Source organism: Bubalus kerabau, chromosome 2, assembly GCF_029407905.1.
Source record: "Bubalus kerabau isolate K-KA32 ecotype Philippines breed swamp buffalo chromosome 2, PCC_UOA_SB_1v2, whole genome shotgun sequence".
Lineage (NCBI taxonomy): Eukaryota > Metazoa > Chordata > Mammalia > Artiodactyla > Bovidae > Bubalus > Bubalus kerabau.
Genome location: NC_073625.1, coordinates 16003524 through 16031120, shown reverse-complemented (window position 1 = coordinate 16031120; position 27597 = coordinate 16003524).

The following is a 27597-nucleotide window of genomic DNA, read 5'->3' as shown; positions in this document are numbered from 1 at the left end:
ATTGCCAGGTGTCTATCTTTTACAATAGAGTGCCTTTTCTTCTGCAGATAAGCGCCCAGGTGAGCTCTCGTTTTATGTGTGGAAATGTTTCAGCAGTGTCCTCAGCAAAAGCCCTGTCATCAATCACGCTTGACAAAGTCGGGGATGCGGGAGGAGGGGAGACGTTTGCTTTTCATTTAGGGAGGCACAAAGGTCAAAGCCAGCTTTGCTCTCAGTAGGGTTTTCAGTCCCAATATTCTGGTCTACACCTTTCTTTCTCTCCTTGTCAGACTTGTAGTATTTTTTTCTGCCCTTTTCAACTTCTTTCTTATACGAAACGTATTTTACAAGTCTCTGTCAAGTCCTATGAAATATCCTTGATGCACGAAGTCTAGAGGGCCTTTAAAAAATTCCCTCATCTTGTATTATTCAGGGAACACTGATCAGTCCTTTCTTGTCTCTACATCTCCCTTCTTGGCTCTGCTGTGAGGACAGGGCTGGGACAGCCAGAGTGATGGAGGAAGGGAAGAAGAGAAATGGCAAATGGAAGGAAAATAAATCTGTGTTGGGCCAGCCACTGGCTCATGCTCAGAGCGGGGCAGATACAAGGGAGCAGAATGAAATCGCTGAGAAGTCTTGGACTGGCTTGGTGGGATGGGAGCAGTCCAAGCTGAACAACAGAGTGGACCTGCTGAGTAATTCAAATTGGACCTCAGTCTAGCCTGGATGATCAGTGCAAGTTAGAGAATCAGAACCTGAGTGTGGGCGAACCAGAGGCTTAGCTTAAGCTCTGTGATGGTGAGTCAGGGCCAGGAATGGGCCAGTGAACCAGTGAAGCTGCTCAGTCGTGTCCGACTCTTTGCTATCCCACTGTAGCCTACCAGGCTCCTCCATCCATGGAATTTTCCAGGCAAGAATACTGGAGTGGGTTGCCATTTCCTTCTCCAGGGGATCTTCCCGACGGAGGAATCGCACCCAGGTCTCCCGCTTTGCGGGCAGATGCTTTACAGTCTGAGCCACCAGGGGTCAGTAGTCAGATAAAAATCGAAACCAGGAAGACATCACAGCACAAGGAAGAAGGGTGGGAAGGCACTCAGTCCAGGTGTAGAAATGGAAACTGCCTCCTTCCTGAGACCCACAACAGAGAGGAAAACATGCTCTCCCCTGGGAACAGGACTTAACAGCATAGGCGACAAAGTCAGCCATCTGCAGGGCCAGGCAGGTACCCAAAGAGTGAGGAGAGGGTGGTGTAGGAATGCATACAGGAGTGGTGGGGACTGTGGCCAGTCAGACGCTGCCCATCCTGTCTGTCTGAAGGGAGAGGTTGCTCCTCAGGGCTAATAGATACCTAGTCACCCAGAGGAAAACAAGCCCAGTGTTGCCAGTTCTGATGTTTTTCAAAAGAAAAGTAAAAAAAAAGAAAAAATTGGATTTTTGAAACAAATCTTCCTTTAAAAAAATCTTGGCAATGAATTCACATTTTTTGAAAAACACCATAAGGCCAGGATTGTACTGGCTAAACCAAACAAATCTGTGGGCTGCCCGTGCGCCAGTCCCGTAAGTGGGAAGAACGGGCTCCCTGCCACTGGACAGAACTGACGTCTCCACTCCCTACTGCCTGACTCTTTGGACCTGTGTTACTAGCCCTTTGAAAGCCTCTGGATCCTCATAAGCAAGAGGTAGACAGTAATAATTTAGTTATAGAATGCTGTAATAATTACAGGTGATATATGTGGAGTCCCTTATCTACTTCATTCTTTTAAGGACTTTAACACTAAGCTTTACATATTTCATGAGCACAGTTTGATCTGTTTTGACATATGCATACACCTATGAAACCATCACACAATTTAGTATAAGCAAGTCAAGTATTTTCTTGTACTTCTTTGCATTCTTGTCTGGAAAATCCCATGGACAGAGGAGCCTGGTGGGCTATATAGTCCATGAGGTCGCAAAAGAATTGGACACAACTGAGCAACTGAACCGCCCCACCACTAATTCTGCTTGGCTCAAGAAAAGGCATCCAGGGACCAGGGAGAGGCTGATGGGATAGAGAATTCGTAGAAGTGGGAGGAAGGGGAATCTCACAGGGAAGGTCAGTCAACCAAGTGGTCAGCGAAATCGTGGTTGCTTTCAGAGCACTTGGTGGAAACCAGGAGCCATGCCGCCTCTCTCTAGGGGATACAAGAAGGCAAGGATGCCTATAGTGGGAATCGAGTCTCAGACAACTGAAAAGTAAATAACACAGAACACAAATGTACACACGATAGCAACCGGTAGTAGAGGATTAGTTTCCAAATCCTCGTTGGCTCCAGCACCAGCAACCAATTATTGTATTTACTGATCTGGCTATGAATATGACAACAGTAACTTACCATGTCAAGGACTGAGGAGGCTATCTTTCTTCCTCAGTCTAAGAGTGGAGAATCTACCCTACTTAGTAACCAGTAAGTTACTGCCCACCCCCACCTCCTATTCACCTAGTTCCCATCCCCCACCCTCTCCCACATCACCATTCTCCATTCTTTCTCAAATCTGTTTCTCTTTCTCTTCCCGTCTTCCATCTGCTGTCTTATTCTCCTTTCTTCTCTCATCCAAAGGGCTGTTAAGTCCTCCTATATGTTCTCCCTCCTATATATCTCTTTAAATATGTCCCTCTTTTTAATTCCTGCTGATGCAGCTGCTAAGTTGCTTCAGTCGTGTCCGACTCTGTGCAACCCCATAGATGGCAGTCCACCAGGCTCCCCTGTCCCTGGGATTCTCCAGGCAAGAACACTGGAGTGGGTTGCCATTTCCTTCTCCAATGCGTGAAAGTGAAAAGTAAAAGTGAAGTCACCCAGTCATGTCCGACTCTTAGCGACCCCATGGACTGCAGCCCACCAGGCTCCTCCATCCATGGGATTCTCCAGGCAGGAGTACTGGAGTGGGGTGCCACTGCCTTCTTCACTTTTTAATTCCTAGTGTCCATAAATTTCTCTTTTCCCAATTTACTTTGCTTGATCTAGAATTATGTGTCACCTTGATGCCTTTCTTCCCCCTGCCCCCAAAGCTGACGTGACTCTCTACTGTCTGTTGAATGAAGGTCAGACTCCTTGACATACTATTCAAGGTCCTGTATACCCTTTTCTGTACCTACCCCACAGACCTATTTTTCCTTCTACTCCCTTCATCCTGCAAACCCCTAGACCCTCACTTCAGAAGCTCTTTGTTGGGAAAGACCTCCATAGATTACATTCATTGTTGAAGGATAATTGATTCTGTGATTTGTCTTAGATCCTACAATAACTGGGTTTGAAACTCTTATTACTTTGTGCTTAGGAATATATATGCTTCCCTAAAACATGTCTCCCATCCCCGTTCATGTTAATAACTTAAAAACATCCCAATAACTTAATCCATCATTAGCTAAGGTCTGTTTGGTCGTTTTTCCAAGAGCCAAGCCTGTTTGATGCATTGCTCCCTACTTGGTCATGACAGTCCTGTGATGCATTATGTCACTCAATATTTTCACCCCAGAATAATAAATTGGAGAAATGAGACATCTGCCTACAATTTATTCCTGTTATGTCTTTTCCTTCTTGAAAAGGAAATGCCAACACTTCTAAAATGAGAAAGCTAGGTCAACTTAACCCTTTAAAAAGTTACCACGGATCCAAGGGACAGTCACATCATTTTGTGTGTGTATCTTACATGTTTGGTTGAAACACAAAAATATTTTTGCCTTTAGCTTGAAAAGGTGTTACATTAATGAATTAAGAGTAAATGCGAACTTATGTGCCACTGTGCTCACTCACCACAGGGACCCATGGACATGGTAGACTGGGCCCTCAAGGGAGGTGGTTCAGAGTGGTGGGTGGTTGAGAGCATGGATTTTGGACTCAAGCCCTTCTTCTCTTGTTTACTAAGTGAATGCTCTTGGATCTATGATCGCCGAAGTCTTCAGTTCAAAAAAATGAAAATGACTGACTATATCACATAGGGTCCAGGGTGGATGAAACGAGCTAGTATAAGCAAAAATCTAATATATATATATATATATATGTATAAATATAAATATATTAAAAAATATATATATATATAGCAAACTCTTAGTAAGTAGTAGTATTTTTAATTTGGTAGACAAGTATAAAGACTATGACAGAGTAAATATTGCTATGCTAGACATAAACAAAGTAGCTGTAGAGAAAGAGTATCTAACAGAGTTTTGGGGTAGATTTCACTAATACTGTAGGAGTGTCTAACATTTATTGAGTGCTTATAATGTGCTAGGAAATGTTTAATTCTCACCACAAGTTTTTGAGGTTAGATGCGATTGCTCAGCTCTGTTTCACAGAATCTGGAGGCACAGCGAGATTAAGTAACTTGTGGAAGGACACTCAGCTTCTTGCAAGGCTCAGGAAAGGCTTCCAAAAAGAGAAGCGCCTATTGGAGTTCCCTGGTGGTCCAGTGGTTAAGAATCCACCTTGTGATGCAGAGGCCTCGGGTTTGATCTCTGCCTGGGGAACTAGGAACTTGCATGCCACGCAGCAACTAAGGCCGTGTGCCAGGACTGCCGAGCCTGCACACGCCGGTGCCTGCGTGCCACAACTGAGAGTCCGTGCACCGCGATGAAAGAGCCCATCTGCCACAGCTAACCTCCACACACAAACTAAATAAATGAATACTTTTTAAAAAGAGGGACACCTATGGCCATATCAGCAGATCCCCATACATATGAAAGTTAGTAACTGGATATGTTTGAAGATAGGAGGCAAAGGATCTCTTGTACAGGGGTCGAGGTGATGTGCTTGAAGAGTTGAGAGTCGTGGTGATGGAGAAGAGAGGAAGAAATCTCTACCAGGTCTAAAGGGGAGAAAGCAGGGACCGGCTTCATGCTTCTTTCCTGTGATTTCTAGGGGCTCTCAGAGTGCTTGACTCCATAGACTGCAGCCTACCAGGCTCCTCTGTCCATGGGATTTTCCAGGCAAGAGTACTGGAGTGGGTTGCCATTGCCTTCTCCACTTGTATACAGTAGTTAACACTAAATTAATGAATTTAGAAAAATAATCAGTAAAATATGGTTTGTCACAACCAGTATATTTAGAGGAAACAGCAAAAAGAAACATCCATATAAATATTATGCTTTTAAAAAACTTGAATGATTAAAATCACTAGTCGCTCTGTGGGGAGAGGTTTACTGTCTCGGGGGAAAATTGTTTTCGGTAAAGAAGCTTGAAGGACCAACCATGAATTATCTGTTGATTTTTTTCTTTCTTTTTCTTTTTTTTTTTTTTTTTTTAATAATAGAAGGCACCTGGAAAACAGGGAGAGAGGAGTAGAAGACCCAAAAGGTAACAGGTTGAAAGCAGACGGGGGAGAAAGGCACTCGGTGCTGGCTCTACGGTGTCTTGCTGCTGCTGCTGCCGCCAAGCTGCTTCAGTCATGTCTGACTCTGTGCAGACTGCAACCTGCCAGGCTCCTCTGTCCATGGGATTCTCCAGACAAGAATACTGGAGTGGGTTGCCATGCCCTCCTCCACGGGATCATCCCGACCATGGGATGGAATCCAGGTCTCTTGCATTGCAGGCAGATTCTTTACTGTGAAGCCACCAGGGCTTCCCTGGTGTCTTGCTGCTGCTGCTAAGTCACTTCAGTCATGTCCGACTTTGTGCGACCCCATAGATGGCAGCCCACCAGGCTCCCCCTTCCCTGGGATTCTCCAGGCAAGAACACTGGAGTGGGTTGCCATTTCCTTCTCCAATGCATGTAAGTGAAAAGTGAAAGTGAAGTCGCTCAATCGTGTCCGACCCTCAGCAACCCCATGGACTGCAGCCTTCCAGGCTCCTCCATCCATGGGATTTTCCAGGCAAGAGTACTGGAGTGGGGTGCCATTGCCTTCTCTGCCCTGGTGTGTCTTACTTTGAGCCAAACTCACTGGTCTTTAATCATTACAGAGTATGTGCCGTCCTTATTTCTAGGTTCTCTGGACACTGACCTGGGAACAGACCTCAGCTCTAGAAATAACCCCAATGACCACTCTGCAGGAGCAAATGATCGTAAGGAAGAAGCACTGAGCTTCCAGGGAACAAGCCAGCTAGCTGAATGATGTCAACACAAACCAACAACAGAACCTGGAGAGCTCCTCAAAAATCGTCCAACTCAATACAAATTTAATCTCATCAGTTGTCTGACACTGAAGACTGAACAACTGGTTACCTTACAGGGTCTCCAAACTTTTTAGCAGCTTTTGTTGGATGGTGCACACTGTCTAGGGCCTTCCTGGTGGGTCAGTGGTAAAGAATCCTCCTGTAATTCAGGAGCCATAGGAGATGTGCGTTGGATCCTTGGGTGGGGAAGATCCCCTGGAGGAGGGCATGGCAACCCACTCCAGTATTCTTGCCTGGAGAATTCCATGGACAGAGGAGCCTGGCAGGTTACGGTCCATGAGGTCACAGAGAGTCAGACATGACGGAAGCGACATAGCATGCATGCATGCACATTGTCTTGCAGACTGGCTGCCAGAGGGGACACAGCTTGCAAAGGAAGTGCCATCAATTTGGGGCACTCTGATCCCAGGCACCCTCTAGGCTCCGCTTCTAGAGGAAGGTGTGATAAACTTCCAGTCACGTTAATAGCACCAAGCTTTTCCTTCACATACTTTATCCCTTGGGTGTCATAGAATCCTGATGGAACAGACCTTATCACCCAATTTATTAGATTTGAAGGACTGAGTCTCAGAGCAGTCAGCTGAAGTGTCTCGGGTTGTGCTGTAAAGCCAGGATACCCGTCTCCACCATCAGACTGGAAGCTCAGTGCTTCTTCCTTACGATCATTTGCTCCTGCAGAGTGGTCATTGGGGTTATTTCTAGAGCTGAGGTCTGTTCCCAGGTCAGTGTCCAGAGAACCTAGAAATAAGGACGGCACATACTCTGTAATGATTAAATGAGCTTCTGTTAGTTAGGATTCTATAATTATTTTTAATTAATTAGCCCAGTGGAGTCCATTCAATGGAAGAATCTACATATACTAATTGAAGAGTGTTTTTTTTTTTAAACTCTTTAAGAATGCTTAAATCTATTCTGTACAATGATTATTATATATGACTTCTACACGCACGTGGGCCTCCCTGGTGGCTCAGTGGTAGAGAATCTTCCTGCCACTGCAGGAGACCCATGTTCAATCCCTGCATCAGGAAGATCCCCTGGAGAAGGAAATGGCAACTCATTCCAGTATTCTTGCCTGGGAAATCCCGTGGACAGAGGAGCCTGGCGGGCTACAGTCCATGGGGCCCCAAAAGAGTCAGACCCAGCTGAGTGACTAAACAACAACAAACAACACACACATATTGTAAGTGCCGTGCTCTTCACTGATATGTCTCTGTTTGTTTTTTTTTGTCCACTAAAGAAATTCCAAAAAGTGCTAACAAGTCTGTGCACCTAACAAACAGTCCTGGTTTCCTCTAGACCAGAGCTGTCCACAGACATGTGATGGTGGTGGTTTAGTTGCTAAGTCGTGTCCAGCTGTCTGACATTGCTTTACAATGTTTCGTTGTTTCTGCTCTACAGCAAAGTGAGTCAGCTGTATGTACACATATATCCTGTCTTTTTTGATTTCCTTCTCATATAGGTCACCACAGAGCACTGGGCAGGGTTCCCTGTGCTGTACAGCAGGTCCTTGTTGGTTGTCCGTTTTAAATATAGCAGTGTGTACATGCAGATCTCAAACTCTCTGACTATTCCTGTCCCCTCCCTTCCCCCCAGTAAAGTTCGTTCTCTAAGTCTGTGAGTCAGTTTCGTAAATAAGCTCATTTGCTTAATTTCTTTTCAGATTCCACACATAAGAGATATCATAAGATATTTCTCTTTCTCTGTCTGACTTACTTCACTCAGTACAACAATCTCGAGGTCCATCGACATCAAATGTCAATTCTAAAAAGATGGGATAGGTCATAGAAATGTGTGGATCTAGCCAGGTGTGAGAAAAAAGAAGTGGTTGAATCCACGGGGGATTTGGAAAATGTGGGTCCAGCGTAAATTCAAAATTAAAGCCCCCAAAGAAACAACAACTCTGTGCCAGTCTAAAATTTTTTTGGGGACAGTATTATCCTCAGTATAACCCAAGCAATATGCCTGCATTCTCTTTGGCACCAAAATACACTGAAATATTGTCTTAATGTTCTTCCACTATTGCCATTATTTCATTCCTACCTTCTGGTAACAATAGCTTGGAGCATTATTGCTTGAATTTATGATTAAAATATTACTCTTATACCATGTGTAATAACACATAGTCTGGAGACGATCCTGTGGGCATTTTCCCCTATGATATTCTCTTTTTTGGTTATGACAAGGGGTTTTAGCATGGTGATAAGTGGATGTGGAAAAGGCCTTTTTTGCTGGCTTAGGAGATTTTATCCATGAGGCCTTGTGGAAGAGTCCTTTCCTAGTCAGTTAGAATTCCCTGGGTGGAAGGGCTTCACTGGTGTCCGTACATATTTTAACAATTGTATTTATTTTTATGCTGTGCTGGGTCTTCGCTGCTGTGCGCGGACTTTCTCTGGTTGCAGTGAGTGGGGCTCCTCTCTAGCTGAGGTGTGCAGCGGCTTCTCGTCGTGGTGGCTTCTCGTTGCAGTGCACGCGCTCTAGGGCCCGGGTTTCAGTAACTGCGGCTCCCAGGCTCCAGGGCACAGACTCAGTAGTCACATGGGTTTGGTTGCCCCTTGGTATGTGGGACCTCCCCTGATCAGGGATTGAGCCCATGTCCCCTGCATTGGCAGGCAGACTGCCAACCTCTGGACCGCCACGGCCATACTGGTGTCCATATCTGCCTGCCCCAGGTATGCATTGCCACTCAGGTTGTTGTGACTTACTATCACCGTGACAACTAGGTAAAGAGAAAAATCTATGTTTGGTCACACAGAGGTGTGCGACTGGTTATTATATTTCCTCATCTGGGAGACAACTCAATATAACCCTGGAGACCGGGGTCTATCCTCTCTCCTCTCCCGCTTGCTTTTTCTGCAGTTACAGATGCACAGCTCCTTAAGCCAGTTGAGGTCTAAAATGTTACATTTTCAGGGAAGGCATTTAACAATTAAGAGGTTAAAAAAAATCTGCCTCTCCCTTCTCATGTATGAAATAAATATTGGTTACGCCAAATTGGCTGTCCTGTGCCCTGTTAACAGTCTTCTGGTTATCCAAAGCATGGTCTCAATGGCTAATCAATAGTGCCCCAGGGAACATTTATGCAATGTACAGAAGGGAATAATTCCACTCCAACAGGAAAGTAAATTTAGCATCTTTAGGCAAATCCTTACATGACTAAAAAAAATGTGTGAGTATGTGGGAGTATGTGTGTGTGTGTGTGTGTGTGTGTGGCGAGAAAGATTTGGTCAAGTCAGAACTTTGACTACTTAATCTATTTCCTTCTAATCCAAGCTTGGGCCATCTAGTTATCGGCATAGATCATATAATATGGGGGTGGGAGGGAGGAGCTGTGGAGAGGAAGAAGTAAACAGCAAAGCTTCACATTATAAATCTGTTTCTTATTGCTTACAGCTCCAGGCAGCCTTAAGAATCAACTTTTATTAGCTCCCTATTAGGGGACCATTTCCTTTATAATTTGATTATTAGAATGGATATATTTGAAACCTACATTTCCATATAGATAGAACCACTCCATTTTTATGACCCTGATGCACTCTTAAAAACTCACTGAGAGACTCCATCTAAGTTTCCTCAGTTGATTGTTTTCAAGAATGAAATGAGAATAAAATCCAAGGAGCTCAGAGAGAAAGGGTTGAGGCCAGGGAGTGGAGAATGGTAAAAGTTGGTGCTTGGAGCCTCATTAGATACAGGAAGTGTTTTATTTTTGTTGATCCTTGGCCAAAGACGTCAATTAAGTGTTACTTTTGGATTTTTCTCTCTTTGCTCTATCCAATGATACTTAATTTTTTTCCTTTTTTTTCCTTTTTTCTCTCTCCCTTCCACTTAATATACGTATTGAGGATGCTCAAACACCTGCAGAAATCCTGCTGACCTGTCTAGTACTAAAGAGCTCGTTTCCCGATTCTTTGCTGGCATTAGTAATAACAGCTAACACTCATGAACCTTTTACTGTATGCTGAGCCCTGATGACATTGCCTCATCTTCCCAAGTGCTGATGTGACATGTGCAACTATCCTTCCCATCCAAAGGATGAGTAGGAATCTGTGGATCAGGGTGTTCAAGCGAATCACCTAAGGTTATGTACATAGTTTATAAAGGATGAGTTGGAAGTCAAATTCAGGAAGCTAGTCCATTGGCCAAATCCGAGACCTTTCTGCCTTACTGCCTGCAGAGCATGTCCATAACCATTACGTCATTTCATTCCCACGTCAGCCCTGAGATTGTTGCTGTCATCGCTCCAGTTCTAAAGACACACATATAGGTTCAGAGCATTACATCGTTTGGACCCACCCATTTAAATTTTTGTTTTATATTGTTGTATAATTGGTTAATACTGTGTTTTAGCTTCAGGTGTATAGCAAAGTGATTCAGTTATACATATGTAAGTATTCTTTTTCAAATTCTTTTCCCATTTAGGTTATAATGTGATATTGAGCAGAGTTCCCTGTGCTATACAATAGGTCCTTCTTGGTTATCTATTTTAAGTATAGCTGTGTGTATGCATCAGTCCCAAACTCCCAATCTATCCCTTCCCCCTAGTAACCATAAATTTGTGTTCTAAGTCTCTGAGTCTGTTTCTGTTTTGTAAATAAGTTCATTTGTATCATTTTTTTCTAGATTCCACATATAAGTGATTTGTCTTTGACTAACTTCACTTAATATAATAATCTCCATTCATGCTGCTGCAAATGCCATTATCTCATTATTTTTTATGGCTGAGTAATATTCCTTGCGTATTTGTACCACATCTTCTTTATCCGTTTCTCTGTCAATGGACATTTAGGTGGCTTCCACGTCTCGGTTATTGTAAATAGTGCTGCATAGTGAACATTGGTGTTCATATGCCCAGGAGAGGGATTGCTGGATCATATGGTGTTATTTTTAGCTTTTTATAGGAACCTCTATACTGTTCTCCATAGTGATTATACCAGCTTGCATTCCCACCTACAGTGTAGGAGGGTTCCCTTTTCTCCACACCCTCTCCAGCATTTACTGTTGATAGACTTTCTTGATGATGGCCATTCTGACCTGTGGGAGGTGAGTCAGTGTCTTTAAAGTCACTGCTTTTCTGCTCCTCATGTTGAGAGAGGTTTTGAAGAAGGTACAGATCCTATCTCCAGTCAACAAGGAGGAAGTTCCCAAGGGGATGCTTTCCCTTGGGATATTCTTCACGGATATGAAACTCCAGAATACACTTGAAGTTTAAAGTAATGTGAAAGGTGAGGCTCTGTGGAGACAGCGGGTGTCGTACACCTTGTTACGTCTTCCGTACCCTAATCATTTCTACTTCTACTTGATCATGGTTGGAAAATGCTACTTCATTTGAGACAGTAAGAACGACAAGGGGAAAACTGTTCTATTAGCAGAACAAGGGGAAATTAATCCCTTCTAGCATTCCTCCACGCTTTGGCCAAAACTTTGAATTGAAGGTGTAATAGTGAGTAGAAAAAAATTGATTAAATACAGTCATATAAAACAAGAATTGCTCCAAATTGATTCCCTTCTCATTTTTTTTTATTCCATTTTATATTCCTGGGGCGCATTCATTGAGAGCAAAAGGCATTCTCTTAAAATATAACACTAGGGGTTGTTCTTAAAATTTGGATGAAAAATAAAAGATGATTTGGTTGGGTTTAAATGTAAGTCCTTTTTTTTTTTTTTGGACTTTCATTTTCACTATGTACTTCAAAGGTGGGTAGACAAATATACAACTGCTATCATCACATAAGACCTGGGAGTTGGAGTTGAAGTAGATAATACTTCTCTGCAGTGAAGGGAAGATTTCCTCAGTAAGAATCCTGGTTATCATTTTATTAATGATAAAGCATAGGTGATCAAAAGTGCATTAGGTGTAATCTAGTCCAAATCCCTTATTCAGTAGGTGAGTTAACTGATACTTAGAAAAATGGACTTGCCCAATCTCTTCTCAGGATGAGATATGCGGAGAACCAGGACAGGGTGGCAGTGGAGATAAAGGGTAAGTATCAGGCTGGAAGAGAAACGTGTCTGGTGGGTTCTTCAAGCAGAGGAAAGCTAAGAGAATGTTCAGGATCTAAATGTGTTACTGGAGAATATGAGATCAGAGAAACAAAACAAACAGTGGGACTTCCCTGGTGGTTAGGAATCTGCCTGTCAATTCAAAGGACATGGGTTCGATCCCTGGTCTGGAAGATTTCACATGCTATGGGATAACTGAGCCCAGTGTCGCTACTGCTGAACCCGTCTGCTAGAGGCCGTGAGCTCCAACAAGAGAAGTCACGGCATGAGAAGCCTGTGCCCTGGCAGTGAAAACCCAGCAGAGACGAAAATAAATAAATACACTGTTGTTGCTGTTGTTTAGTTGCTAAGTTGTATCTGACTCTTTTGTGATCCCATGGAGACTGTAGCCCACCAGGCTCCTCTGCCCGTAGGATTTCCTAGGCAAGAATACTGGACTGGGTTGCCATTTCCTTTTCTAGGGGATCCTCTCAATCCAGGGATCGAACCTGAGTCTCCTGCATTGGTAGACGGATTCTTTACCACTGAGCCATCAGGGAAGTCCAAAACAATTAAATAAATGAAGACTGGAACAGTGATCCACGTGAATCCCCAGAGCAGTGGTATTCTCGTGTGTCTCTCCCTGTAGAGACATTTGTAGCACCCAGAGCCGAATGGACAAGTCTTCATTCAAGGGGTCACACAGAAAGTCTGAGCAGAACCAACATAAAGTCCTGTGTTCCCATTTTTCCTGCTACCCTGTGGCCCTCTTTCTGCAAGGGGTGTGCTCTGGGTAAATCACTTGGACTCTGGACACTCAAGTCAGACATGGGATCAGCTTTCAGGTCTTTGACTCTGACCTTGGCAAATTACTCCTCTTGGTTTTTTAAAGGTTAAGTTGGGATACTACCTAGTCGGGGTGTATAGATACAATAAAATAATATATGAAAAGCATTTAAGACAGTGTCTAGCAAATGTGAGCTTGCTATGATAAGCACTATCGACCAAGAAGACATGCCCAGTGCTTTCTGTTTTTATTGTGAGCTGTGTTTCACTCTGACACTGATCTCCTTGATACCAGGGTCCTGCGTCTCTGAGAGCAGTGACTGAGGAGAGGATACCATCATGACTGTGCAAAGGGATTTCTCTGGGTGAAATTGGCTCCTGCAGGAATGGGCCTTTGGCTTTATCATCAGCACATTGTAACCAATTGAACACATGACTCAGGTAAGAAGCTGATTGTCAGCTGAAGTCACAGCTCAGAGTTTGAAAATTTAGTCTCAAGTAGACAGGCTTCCCTGGTGACTCAGATGGTGACTCAGAATCTGCCTGCAATGTGGGAGACCTGGGTTCGATCCCTGGGTTGGGAAGATCCCCTGGAGGAGGGCATGGCAACCCACTCCAGTAACCTTGCCTGGAGAATCCCATGGACAGAGGAGCCTGGTGGGTTACAGTACACAGGGTTGCAAAGAGTTGGACATGACTGAGTGACTAAGCACAGAACAGACAGTACTAGTTTGGTAGGAAAAACCAGGATTTGTAACTATGATTAGGGATTAGGCACAGTTAATGAATGGAAATTCTTAGGACTTTTGGACATAGCCTTTTGTTTCTCCTTTCCTGATATATCGGTAAAAAATAATCACATGGACAAAAGGTAAATAATTTTATGTGAAAGAGAATTGATACTCTGCTTAGAAGTACCCTGGAGAGGAGAAAATTGATATCAAAATACTATTATTTAACAATTCATATGAAAAAATCATAAAGTAATAAAATTTCCTAGTGAGGATATTGGAAAGATAATTTATCTGCTTTTTTCTTTTTAATATTCACTTTTATAAAGTATAATTAACAAATAAAATTGTGATGTGTTTAAACTGTACAGTTGATGATTTGATATATGTATACTTTGTGAAAGGATTCACAACATTGAGTTAATTAACACATCTAATACTTCACATATTTACCAGTGAGTGTCTTTGTTTCTCTATTTTTGGCTAAAACACAAGTTCTACTCTCTCAGCAAATTTAAATTAAAGCTAAGTGTTATGAACTATAGGGGCTTCCCAGGTGGTACAGTTGTAAAGAAGCTACCTGCCAATGCATAAGACACGAGAGACGTGGTTTCAATCCCTGGGTTGGGAAGCTCTCCCGGAGAAGGAAATGGCAACCCACTCTAGTATTCTTGTCTGGGAAATCCCATGGACAGAGGAGCCTAGCGGGCTACAGTCCATGGGGTCACAAAAAGTCAGACATGACTGAGTGACTGAGCATGATATGATTATAAACTAGTCACCTTGTTATACTTGAGATTCTCAGAACTTGTTCGTCTTATAACTGAAAGCTTGCTTTCTTTTTCCGACCTTTATTTCCCCCACTCCTCAGTCCCTAGCAACCATCATACTAAGCTATATTACTATGTATTACTAACATGTATTACTATGAGTTTGACTTTCTGAAAAATATATTCCACGTGTAAGTGATACTATGCAGTACTTATCTTTCCTGTCTAGCTTATTTCCCGTAGCGTAGTGACCTGCAGATTCATGCATTTTATCTCAAGTGGTACGATTTCCTTCTTTTTTTAGAGACTAATATTCCACTGTATACCACATAGTCTTCATCCATTCATCCTCTGATCGACCCTGATCGTTTCCACATCTTAGCTATTGTGAATAGCAATAATTATTGTTAATAATGGTCAATAATATGAACATGGCAGTACATGTAGTTCTTTGAGATAATGGCTTAGTTGCCTTCAGATGTATTTCCAGAAGTGGGATTGCTGGATCATACAGAGTTCTAACATATGTGCTCTCCTAGAGAATAATCCATGTGTGTTTGAGAAGAATGTGTCCTCTGCTGCCATTGGATGGCATGTTTTATATATATATATATATATATATATCTACTAGTTCTGTCTGGTCTAATGCATAGTTTAAGTCCAATGTTTCTTTATTGATTTCCTGCCTGAATGATCTATCCATTGTTGAAAGTGTGATACTGAAGTCCCCTACAAATATTCTATTCATGTCTCTTTCTTCCTTCAGATCTGTTAATATTTTCTGTACACAGTTAGGTACTATGATGTTGGGTTCATAAATATTTATAATAGCAGAATCTCTTAAAGTTGTTAATATTTATGATTCTTAAATACTGACAATTACTATAATTGAACTGACCTCTTTATCATTATATAATGATCTTCTGTGCCTCTTGTTACTGTTTTTGGCTGAGATTCTATTTTGTCTGCTACAACTACCCCTGCTTTCTTTTGGTTTTCTTTTGTGAAGAATATCTTTTTCCGTTCTTTCCCTTTCAGTCTGCGTGTGCCCTTACTTCTGAAGTGCATCTCTTATACATACCATATGGTTGGCTATTCCTTTTTAATCCATCCAGCCATTCTATGTATGAGATTAGAGAAACGAGCCCATTTACATTTAAAGTAGTTATTCATAGGTATAAACTTCCTATTGCAAATTTGTTAATTTGTTAATTGGCTATTTTATAATTCCTTTGTTCCTTTCTTGCCCTCCTCATTTGTCATTTCATGAATTTCTCTGATGGTATGCTTGATTCTTTCTCTTTTATATATCTCCTATACATTTTTGTTTCACAGTTACCACGAGGCTAACATCTTAGAGCTATAACAGTCTATTTTAAGCTGATAACAGCTTTATTTTGAACAATACAAAACTCTACATTTTACACCCCCATTTTATGTTTTTGATGTCACAATTTACACCTTTTATGTTTTTCCATTAGCTGATTATTGTAGTTATAATTATTTTTAATCCTTTATGTTTTAACCTTTATACCTTAGTTATAAATGATTTACCATCCACCACGATATTATTGTTGTTTAGTCACTCACACTGTATCTGACTCTTTTGTGGCCCCATGGACTATAGTCCACCAGGCTCTTCTGTTTGATTTTCCAGGCAAGAACACTGGAATGAGTTGCCATTTCCTTTTCCAGGGGCTCTTCCCTGCCCAGGGGTTGAGCCTGTACCTGCTGCACTGCATAAAGATTCTTTGCTTCTGAGTCACTGGGGAAGCCCAGTGATATTATTAGAAAACTCTGAATTCAACTATATATTAACCATTTAATAATATAATATAATAGCTATTTAACTATATATTCCTTTGCCAGGGAGTTTTATTCTTTCATATGTTTTCATGTGACTAATTAGCAGCCTTTCATTTGAGCCTGAAGAACTCCTTTCAACATTTCTAATGCCAGGCTAGTGGTGATGAATCTTTCTACTTTTGTTTATCTGGGAAATTCTTTATTTCTCCTTCAATTATGAAAGACAACTTTGCTGGTAGACTAATTTTGTTTCGCAACTTTTTTTTTTTTTTCTTTCCGCACCATGAATACAACATCACACTCACTTCTGGACTGCAAAGTTTCTACTAAAAATTCTGCTGCTAGTCTTATGGGCATTCCCTCATACTTAACAAGTTATTTTTCTTTCCTTTTTTTTTTTTTTTTTTATGGCCATGCCTCAAGGCATGCAGGATCTTATTTCCCTGACTAGGGATTGAACCCTCACCCACTGCAGTACAAGCATGGAGTCCTAACCACTGATCCACCAGGGAAGTCCCAACAAGTTATTTTTCTTTTGCTGCTTTTAATATTCTCTCATTGTCTTTAACTTTTGACTATTTAATGAGTCTCAGTGTGAGCCCTTATAGATTCATCTTATTTGATCTTCTTTGGGCTCCTGGATCTAGATGGCTGCTTCTTTTCCCAGGTTAGAGACATTTTCTGCCTTTATTTCTGTGATCCTGAGTTTGCATATATTAGTCCTTCTGGTGATGTCCCATAAGTCCCTTAAACTATCTTCCTTCTTTTTCATTCTTTTGTCTTTTTGTCTGATTGGATGAATTCCACTTTTCCATTTTCAAGTTTGCTGATCCTTTCTTCTATTTAATATAGTTAATTCTGGAAGCCCTGTATAGAAGTCTTTTTTTTAGCTCAATTTTTATATTCTTCAACTTTAACCTTTTGTTGTTGTTGTTGTTTTAATATTTTCTATTTCTTTGTTCAAAGTCTCATTTTTTTCATGTCTTGCTTGCCTGATCTCAGTAAGCATTTTTTTCTGACTGTTATTTTGAATTCTAGTGAGTAAATCACTTCTCTCCATTTCGTTAAGATTGGTTTTAGAGATTTATCTTGTTCTATGGTTTGGAGCATATTCCCCTCCACATTTGATAAAGGAGTCACCTATCCCAGTACCGAGAGACGAGTCTCATGTGGGAGGTATGCCTCCGTAGTCCCATCCAAGCACCTTTGTGATCGTCCAAACTTCTGTCTTTGTTCTTAGGGGCTGCTGGGAGTTAAGGGTGTGCCAACACCCACCGGTGCCCCCAAAGGCATGCAAAATGCCCAGATGTCTCTTTAGGCTCCTGGAGGAACTAATTGCCTGCACCTTCACCTCCCTAATTGGAGGCCCAGGATTCATGCCACATCTGGAAAAGTCAGAATGTTAGATTTTCAGTCTAGCTCTTATTTGGAAGAAATCAGGAGCTGGTGGGTTTTTATTTTTATTTTTCCTTTGTTACTCACTCTGTGCTGAGCCAGATTGAATAGTCATTGGAAGAGCTTGTGCACCCAGATAGAATTGTTTCTTTGTTTTGTGTGGTCCCAAGGGACTCATAATTGCTAAGCTCTGTCAGCTCCCAGAGCTAGGTGACTTGGGAACTTGTCTCTTGGGTGGCAGCAGTAACGGTTAGGGTGCTAGGTGTGCTGACAAGTTCCTTCCAGGAAGAAGCTAGAGGCTTAGTTCTGAGGAGAGACAGCAGGAGATGTGACTACCAACTTTATCAGGCTCCCAGGAGGATCCTAGTCAACTTCCACATGTAGGCTTATTAGGAGATGAAACCTCAGGCTGCAGCTGGGAAAACATCCCGTCAAATCCCTTCCAGGAAGAACCTGGGAGGTGGGTGTTTTTGCTTGCTCTGTGTTGAACCTGGGGAAGACAGCTGCAGGGAGTACTTATACACCTATTAGAAAATTGCTTTTTGTTTGTTTAATACGGACTTGGGGACTCATGAATGCCAAACCCTGTGGACTATCAAAGATAGATGGCTGAGGGGCCCTTACTCAAGTGGCAGCTATATAAGCTAGGGCACCAGCTGTGTGGACAAGCCTCTTCTTGAGTGATGACTCAGTTTGCTCTTGGAGTGAGCTGGGGAAAGAATGTGTGAGGGAAGTGTCCACAGACTCTTTTGGGCTTTAGAGAGGATCACAGTCAGATCCTAGATTAGAGGCTCATCAGAGGCTGAACCAGTTGGTGGTCCTGGGCTGCTTGTTAAGAGAGAATGCTTGAGCTGATACCTAAGGGTGTGGAGCTGTGCTCAGTCGTTCAGTCATGTCCGACTCTTTGTGACCCCATGGGCTGTATCTAAGGGATGATTTGTAATTACATGATAAGGGAAAATGTAGCAAGAGAACATTTGCTAAGTAAAGGGAACAGTTGTCATTAATCCTAAGGAAAGAGAAAGCATGAAAGTGGTATAATCTGCTTAGGGCACAGAATTAAGTGTGAATACTGGTGGTGCTTGGGGCAGGGAGGGAAAACAGGGTCTATATTGTTAAGGGACTTTATCCAGAGAGCAAGAGAAGGAATAGATGAGTTTGACAGATTAGACTTGTTTTTTAGGGAGGTTGCCCTGGCAATGGGCTTCCCTGGTGTCTTAACGGTAAAGAATCCACCTGCAACATAAGAGCTTCAGGAGATACAGGTTCAATCTCTGGGTCAGAAAGATTCCCTGGAGAAGGGAATGGCAACCTACTCCAGCATTTTTGCCTAGAGAATCCCATGGATAGAGGAGCCTGGCGGGCTACAGTCCATGGGGTCGCAAAGAGTTGGACATGACTGAAACGACTTAGCATGCACGCATGCATGCCCTGGCTATACTGTGAAGGCTGAATTAGAGTGAAGAAAGGGAAACCAGTTAGCAGACAGTGCAAGAAATGATGATGGTTTGAACTTAAGGACAATAGAAATAGGATAAATTGAGAAATATCAGAGGGAGAATTGACAAGACCAGTGATTACTGGGGTGTTCAGTTCAGTTCAGTTCAGTTCAGTCGCTCAGTCGTGTCCAACTCTTTGTGACCCCATGAATCGCAGCATGCCAGGCCTCCCTGTCCATCACCAACTCCTGGAGTTCACTGAAATTCACGTCCATAGAGTTGGTGATGCTATCCAGCCATCTCATCCTCTGTTGTCCCCTTCTCCTCCTGCCCCCAATCCCTCCCAGCATCAGAATCTTTTCCAATGAGTCAACTCTTCGCATGAGGTGGCCAAAGTATTGGAGTTCCAGCTTTAGCATCAGTCCTTCCAAAGAACACCTAGGACAGATGTCCTTTAGGATGGACTGGTTGGATCTCCTTGCGGTCAAAGGGACTCTCAAGAGTCTTCTCCAACACCACAGTTCAAAAGCATCAATTCTTCAGTGCTCAGCTTTCTTCACAGTCCAACTCTCACATCCATACATGACCACTGGAAAAACTATAGCCTTGACTAGACGGACCTTTGTTGGCAAGGTAATATCTCTGCTTTTCAGTATGCTATCTAGGTTGGTCATAACTTCCCTTCCAAGGAGTAAGCATCTTTTAATTTTGTGGCTGCAATCACCATCTGCAGTGATTTTGGAGCCCCCAAAAATAAAGTCTGCCACTGTTTCCACTGTTTCCCCGTCTATTTCCCATGAAGTGATGGGACCAGATGCCACGATCTTAGTTTTCTGAATGTTGAGCTTTAAGCCAACTTTGTGACTCTCCTCTTTCACTTTTATCAAGAGGCTTTTTAGTTCCTCTTCACTTTCTGCCATAAGCGTGGTGTCATCTGCATATCTGAGGTTTTTGATATTTCCCCCAGCAATCTTGATTCCAGCTTGTGCTTCTTCCAGCCCAGCATTTCTCATGATGTACTCTGCATATAAGTTAAATAAGCAGGGTGACAATATACAGCCTTGACGTACTCCTTTTCCTATTTGGAACCAGTCTGTTGTTCCATGTCTAGTTCTAACTGTTGCTTCCTGACCTGAATATAGGTTTCTCAAGAGGCAGGTCAGGTGGTCTGGTATTCCCATCTCTTTCAGAATTTTCCACAGTTTATTGTGATCCACACAGTCAAAGGCTTTGGCATAGTCAATAAAGCAGAAATAGATGTTTTTTCTGGAATTCTCTTGCTTTTTTGATGATCCAGCAGATGTTGGCAATTTGATCTCTGGTTCCTCTGCCTTTTCTAAAACCAGCTTGAACATCTGAAAGTTCACAGTTCACGTACTGCTGAAGCCTGGCTTGGAGAATTTTGAGCATTACTTTACTAGCGTGTGAGATGAGTGCAACTGTGCGGTAGTTTGAGCATTCTTTGGCATCGCCTTTCTTTGGGATTGGAATGAAAACTGACCTTTTCCAGTCCTGTGGTGTAGGGTAAGGAAAAGATGACTCAACAGTGACTCATAGTTTTCTTCATTGGATAACTGAGTGGATTAATATGAAATTCAAATGAGTTACAGAGAGCAGCCAATTCCAAAGCCAAAGGGGAGATGAATTTAGCTTTTTGTATGTTGACTCTGAAGAGCCCGTTAGTTATCCAGGTGATGGAGAAGGGTGCACATTAAAAATAAGAGATCTGAACTTGAATATATGTTTGGCATTTATCAATATACAGATAATACTTGAGGTCTTGGAGAATATATGGGGTTGAAAGAGAAGAGGGCTGAATAAGAGAGCAAAATTAGACGACTTCCCTGGTGGTTCAGGGCTAAGAATCCCTTGCCAATGCAAGGGACACAGGTTTGATCCCTAGTCCAGGAAGATCCTATGAGCTGTGAAGCAACTAAGCCCAGACACCATCACTACGGAGCCTGTGCTCTAGAGCCCAGGAGTTGCAACTACTCAAGTTTGTACCGTGGAGCCTGTGCTCCACAAAAGAACAAGCCAGCACAGTGAGAAGCCCACACCCCACCACTAGAGAGCAGCCCTGCTTATCACAACTAGAGAAAGTCGGTGCACAGCAACAAAGACCTACCTCAGCTGAAAATAAATGAATAAAATCATTGAAAAAAAGAAAAGCAAGAGGAAGAGGCACTTCATATGTTACACTGAGCTCTTGATCTTACCCTTCTGCCTACATCCATTGCTAAGATTTAAAATTCTATATTAAAGCAAAGATAGCCATGTCCTAAAATAGAGATTTCTAAAGAATGAGGAGTTCATTACCTCGGATACAATTAAATTGTTCAGGTGTTGAATATCCGTGAAAAGATAATATCATAAATATCATTTAAGGATGTTGATCATATGAACTCCAATCTACTGAAATAATGCTTAGGATTACATTGGAAAAAATGAAATAACCTTGCTGAAGCTAACAAGAAAATTGTAATTACAACTGTATATATAATATGAAGACATAAATAATAATAAAAACATGCAAATAAATAGCCACTACTCTTCAGATCTCAAACCCTAGAACTAGGTTGGTAACTCCTTTCTCCCAGGTATTATAAAATGTAATTACTTGAGCTTTGTAATTACCTAAAGTCTGAGCTTAAATCAGCCATGCTACCGAAGGCTCTTTTATAATCTATCACACACCAAGAACACATCTCAATTTATTTGTCTTCATTTGAGGAAGAATAACTGAGCATCAGGGAAAGTCAATCAAGAAACCAGAAAAAGCGCTGAAGATATAATGATACATGCATGATGAATCCAAACAAGGTAAACTAAATTCTAGCAGAACTCTGTATCTGTCATCCTGCGGATAGATGGGCATGTTTCACTTTATATTTTGTGAAGGTGTTAATTTCCTGCCTCAGTAAGATTGGCTCTAATGCTAGGTGGTTCCAAGGATTTTCAAATTCAAGAATATAAGAAGGCATCCTGTACTAAATCTTAATAGGTAGGGCTCTCCTTTCCATTAGAGCAGGGGTTCCCAACCTCCAGGATCTAATGCCTTATGATCTGAGCCCAAGCTGATGTAATAATAACAGAAATAAAGTGCACAGTAAATGTAACGCCCTTGAATTACCCCGGAACCATTGCTCCCCTCCCACCTTGTCCCTGGAAAGCTTGTCTTCCTCGAAACCAGTCTCTGGTGCCCAAAAGTCTGGGGATCACTATGCTAGAGGCAGATTTAAAACCGCATGGATTAATATTAGAAGGACAGCAAATGTTTGAATAAGGAGTTTCAGGAATACTGACACCATGGACATTTTCGAGATTGATTTTACTCTTTATTAGTAATGGCAATGGCAATGAGTGAATTCTTCTCAGACATTTTCTAGGCTGCTGACATACATGGCTTTGCCTCGGCTGGACCAGAAAGCTCATAGCCTTCATGTTCATCATCACAAAACCATACAAAGAAGTCTCCTTTAGTTCCATATTTCTTGATGTTATCTTCTTCCAGAAAGCGCTTGGATTTCTTTTTTTTTTTTTTAATGTTTATGATTTTAATGACAGCAGCAACAATAATAGTAACAATAACAAGCATTACTAGAATAAGTGACTTTAGTGAAGTTGCAGTGTCTGTATATAAAATCTATTATAACTTCTATATTATTGGGGCTTCCCTGGTAGCTCAGAGGGTAAAGAATCTTCCTGCAATGCAGGAGATGTGAGATGCGGGTTTGATTCCTGGGTCAGGAAGATCCCCTGGGGGAGGAAATGGCAACCCATGCCAGTATTCTTGCCTGAAAAATCCCAGGGACAGAGGATCCTGGTGGGCTACAGTCCATGGAGTCGCAAAGAGTCAGAAACGATTGACTGATTAAGCACAGCACAGCATATACTAACCACAAACGAATAGAGTATTTAAACTGCTTTGTTGGGGTACATTGACATATAATAAACTGCATATATTTAAAGTGTACAATTGGATAAGTTTTACATATACATACATTCATAAAACCATAACCACAATCAAGAAAACGAACTTATCCATCAATCTCAGAAGTTTTCTTTGACCATTTGTAGTCCCTCTCTCTCACCCCTCCATGCCCTTTCTCTACTCTCATCTGTTTTCTGTCACTGTGAGTTGGCTTGCATTTTCTAGATTTTCATAAATATGAAATCATAGTCTATGCACTTTTTGGCTGCTTTCACTCAGCTTTATTTTGAGGTTCATTCACGTTGCTTGGGGTGCTTCAGCACTTGGGTTTCTATAGCCATCACTGTCTACTTTTTTTTTTCTCTTTCTCCCACAAAAGAACAAGAGGAAATATTTTATCATGTCTCACTCAAGCCCTCTAGGTAACAAACCCCCTCTTCTCCCATTTCAAGGAGCTTGTGCAAGCAAAAACGAAAGACAATTGCTGTCTTTTTTTGGTAGCATATAGGAGAGGAAGCTTTTTATACCAGAAGAGATGAATAAAAGAGGTCACTGTTCGTGGACCTATCTCTGGGTTAGGCAGTTCTGTTCTCAGCACTTTGTGAATGCTGAGGTTACTGCATCCCTATGGCTACCAGAATATGAATTGTACGGCCTTGAAAATGCCTAACGGTGCTACCTGTCCATTTTAAGTTTAAAAGTATATCACTCGTACAGTTGGCTTTAGTCTGCAGCGTTAGGTACCGGAAGGGCAGAAACTGAGCTGTTCTCACAGCTTGTGGTGAAAAGTGAACTGCTCCAGGCAGACTATCATTGCCATGGGTGTGCGGTCTGATCTCCAATGTAATGGGCATTTTACAGCTTTGTTTAGCTTGGTGTGTTTTCTTCTCCCTGAGCACTGGTGCCTGGAGAAGTGTCATATTCAATGCTTGCCTCTCATCTTCAATATCCTGGAGTATCGTGTTTAAACTCTGATGTGCTATTGGGACACAACTTTCAAGCAAGAAGGTTTGAAATGGGAATACCAAAGTTCAGAGGGTTACCGGTGCAAAGCGAATCAGCCCCAGTGCAGCTCAAGTTTCACCCAAGGTTCCAAATATATCTCAGAATTATCTCAGAAAGAAATCTTAGCTACCCTATTAGGATGGATTCAAAGAGACCTGCTGAAGGATTGTTTGTATACATTGGCAAGATGAAATTTGTATGGCAAGTTATCCTGTCTGTATGAACAGAGAAGCAAAAAGCTTTACCAAGGTCAGTGGGGGACTCAAGATGAGCTTGGGTTGCATATATTCTCTGTGGCAGACATAGAACCTCTTTATCTGTCTGTACCTCTGTTTTCTCAAATCAAAGAAGTTGGTGAAGTAGTTAACTGACCCCTAAAATCTGTTCTCATTTTGTCTATGTGTCGAAGAGCTCAGGATTCTCAATTTCAGAACTGCTTTCTTGGCCCATGACTGCATGGTTTCTATCTTGGGATTTCTTTGAAGTGTATCTGAGAACAGAGAGAAGTACATCTAAGGATTGTTTAACATTTGCTTATTCATTTATTTTCATTCATTGCACCTATTAGATATTCAAGCACCTATTATAGGATGGACACTATCAAGGCACAGGGGTTATACTTGATAAGGAAAAGATATGTATATGTATGCATGTGTGCAATCTTGTCTGACTCTTTACGGCCCTTTGGACTGTAGTCTGCCAGACTCCTCTGTCCATGGGATTCTCCAGGCAAGAATACTGGAGTGGGTTGCCATTTCCTTCTCCAGGGGATCTTCCTGATGCAGGAAGATTGAACCTGCTTTTTCTGTGTCTCCAGTTTCTGGCAAATAAAGTTTTTCAGTGGGAAGAATGGTCAAATAAGCTTCAAGTCCAACCAAGCCAAGAAATGAGGTCTATATGATACTATAACTGTGGTTCTCAGTGGAAATTATTTTGCTCCCAGGGGATATTTGGCAATGTCTGGAGACATTTTTGGTTGTTACATCTTGGGGGGAGGGTGTGGTACCTAGTGGGTGGAGGCGAGGGATGCTGCTGAACATTCTACCACATTCTGGATGCCCCCACAGCAAAGACTTGCTGCTGCTGAGTCGCTTCAGTCATGTCTGACTCTGTGCGACCCCATAGATGGCAGCCCACCAGGGTCCCCCATCCCTGGGATTCTCCAGGCAAGAACACTGGAGTGGGTTGCCATTTCCTTCTCCAATGCATGAAAGTGAAAAGTGAAAGTGAAGTCACTCATTCGTGTCTGACTTTTCGCGACACCATGGACTGCAGCCTACCAGGCTCCTCCGCCCATGAAATTTTCCAAGCAAGAGTACTGGAGTGGGGTGCCAGACTTATTTGGCCCCAAATGTCAGTACGGCTGAGGTTGAGGAACAGCAAAAACATGAAGTCAGTCTAATTAAAACCAGAGGCCCCTGGAGGCTTATCCAGCTTTCAAATGAATTCTACAGGAGTGTCTAGGAACAGTGGCAAGAGACTTGGGGATGATTTGAAGTTTTGGTTGAGTCATGAAGCATGAGTAGAGGTGAACCAGCTGAACTAATGAAGAACGGGAGAGAAGAAGAGTTTTCCAGGGAGAAGACCCATGCAGAATTGGAGGGTGAGGGATCCTGGGATCGTGACTGAGTGGCAGGTCTTTCTATACAGTGCAGAGCCCTTGTGGGATCCATGTGGGCAGAGGTGGCATAGTGAGAGGTCCTGGCTAAATTGCTAAAAATCTTGTTTTTTCTTGAAAGTGATGGTGAGATGCAGTGAATGATTTTAAGTAAGACAGTAACTTGGTCAAATCTCTGTCTTTTTTTTTTTTTTTTTTTGGCCCCTCCCAGTGGCATGTGGGATCTTAGTTCTCTAGCCAGGGATCAAACCTGCAACACCTGCATTGGAAGTGCTGAGTCTTAACCACAGGACCACTAGGGAAGTCCAAAATCACTGTTTTCTAATAATCATTCTTTGGGGAAAAGTGGTTCTAAAGGAGTGAGAGAGGGAGGCAGTGATGAGTCATTTGTATTTAGCCCAGACATGATGTGCTGAAGACCCAAATAGGCAGTGACCATGCAAATGAAGATAGAATCACAGGTTCAAAACCTTGAGACTATAGTGTTGCCACAAGAGGTGGCCAGTCAGAACAGAGAATACTAGAGGATGACTCTCAGGTTCTATCTCTACTAGATAAACAGTGATGGCTTTTTACCAAGATAGGAAACATAAAAGGAGGGGTGGATGTGGATGAGAAAGAGTGGTGGAGGACATGGAATTCCTACTTTGTTGGCGGCAAACGTGAAGCCAGCTTCATTAAAACCATTGGTCCTTGGGGCCTCATTGAGCTTTCAAACTTGCCTTTGCATGGAACACATGGAATGATTTCCTGAAACATAACCTGATGTGTTAGCTTGGCTTAAAAACGGAAATACAAGAAGGCATCCATTCTGACAGGTTTACAAGCAGCACAAACTCATAAGAACACCCCTGTCAGAATTGTCTGCTTGGCCTTTATCGGAAGCAATTATTCCAGACAACTGAAGCATATTTATAAGGACACCAACTAGACATAACTCAGGCTGTGTTACCTTGATGGCTGCTGACTCTTCACCTGCAGACCATGATGGTGGTCACAGGTGGAGGAGGCCCTGCAATCACCTGGTTCTGCCCTCCTTTGATTGGTTACTAGGGTTGGGATGAAGGCTCGATCTCCAAGGAAACAGAGGCCTCTGGGCTGATCAGTTTGTATTACCCTTCTCTAGGTGCTCTGGAAGTTTCTTGGCCACTTAGAATTACAAGAGACTTTGATCTTTATGAAATTGCTTCTGATTTGTCTTACCAGAAGCATTTCCTTTGGGTAGAAATCTAGCCAGCAGGACATTGATTTGTTCAGAATTTCTGAGATTCGAATGTGTGTTCCTTGGTGTTTCCTGCATAACTTGGTTGCCATCTTGACTTTGTCCTTTTCTTGGGTTCCAGGAATGGGGTAGGATTTTATAGTTGGTGTGAGAAGATCTATTTCACCCCACTTCTAAGAATAGCATCCTACGTAACTAAGCACTAAGATATGTGCCTTTACTTTCTCTCTCTCTCTCTCTTTTTTTTTTTTTTTTTAACAATTTTTAACTACTTTATAAAAATTTTTTAAAATTTATTTTTAATGGGAGGATAATTGCTTTACAATGTTGTATTGCTTTCTGCCATACAACAACATGAATCAGCCATAAGTATACAAATATCCCTTCCCTCTTAGAGCATCTCCCCAAAGCCACACTGGGCTCTGCATCTTTAGCCTCCGATCACCGACATTACCCACTTAAGCACAAAGTTTGTGGCATTAGTAACTTCCTTCTGAGCAAAGGCAGTTCTGGCATCCTGGTTGTTATCTTCTCTCTGCTTATCCTCTCTCTTCCAAAAACTGTTTTTCAGATCTTTGGTGTTTTTTTGTGCATTTATTTATTGGAATAGTGTTTATTCAGCACTTTATCTTGGGTATCTGAAAATAGGTTAGAGAAATTGGAGTATTATTGACAGTGATAAGAATTGTGTTGATAAAGCCAGAATTGAGAAAAAGAGAGCCTTGCATTTTAAATTATACTAGGAGCTTATAAAGAACGAACTGGAGTATATTGGAGGTCACTGGGAGGAAGA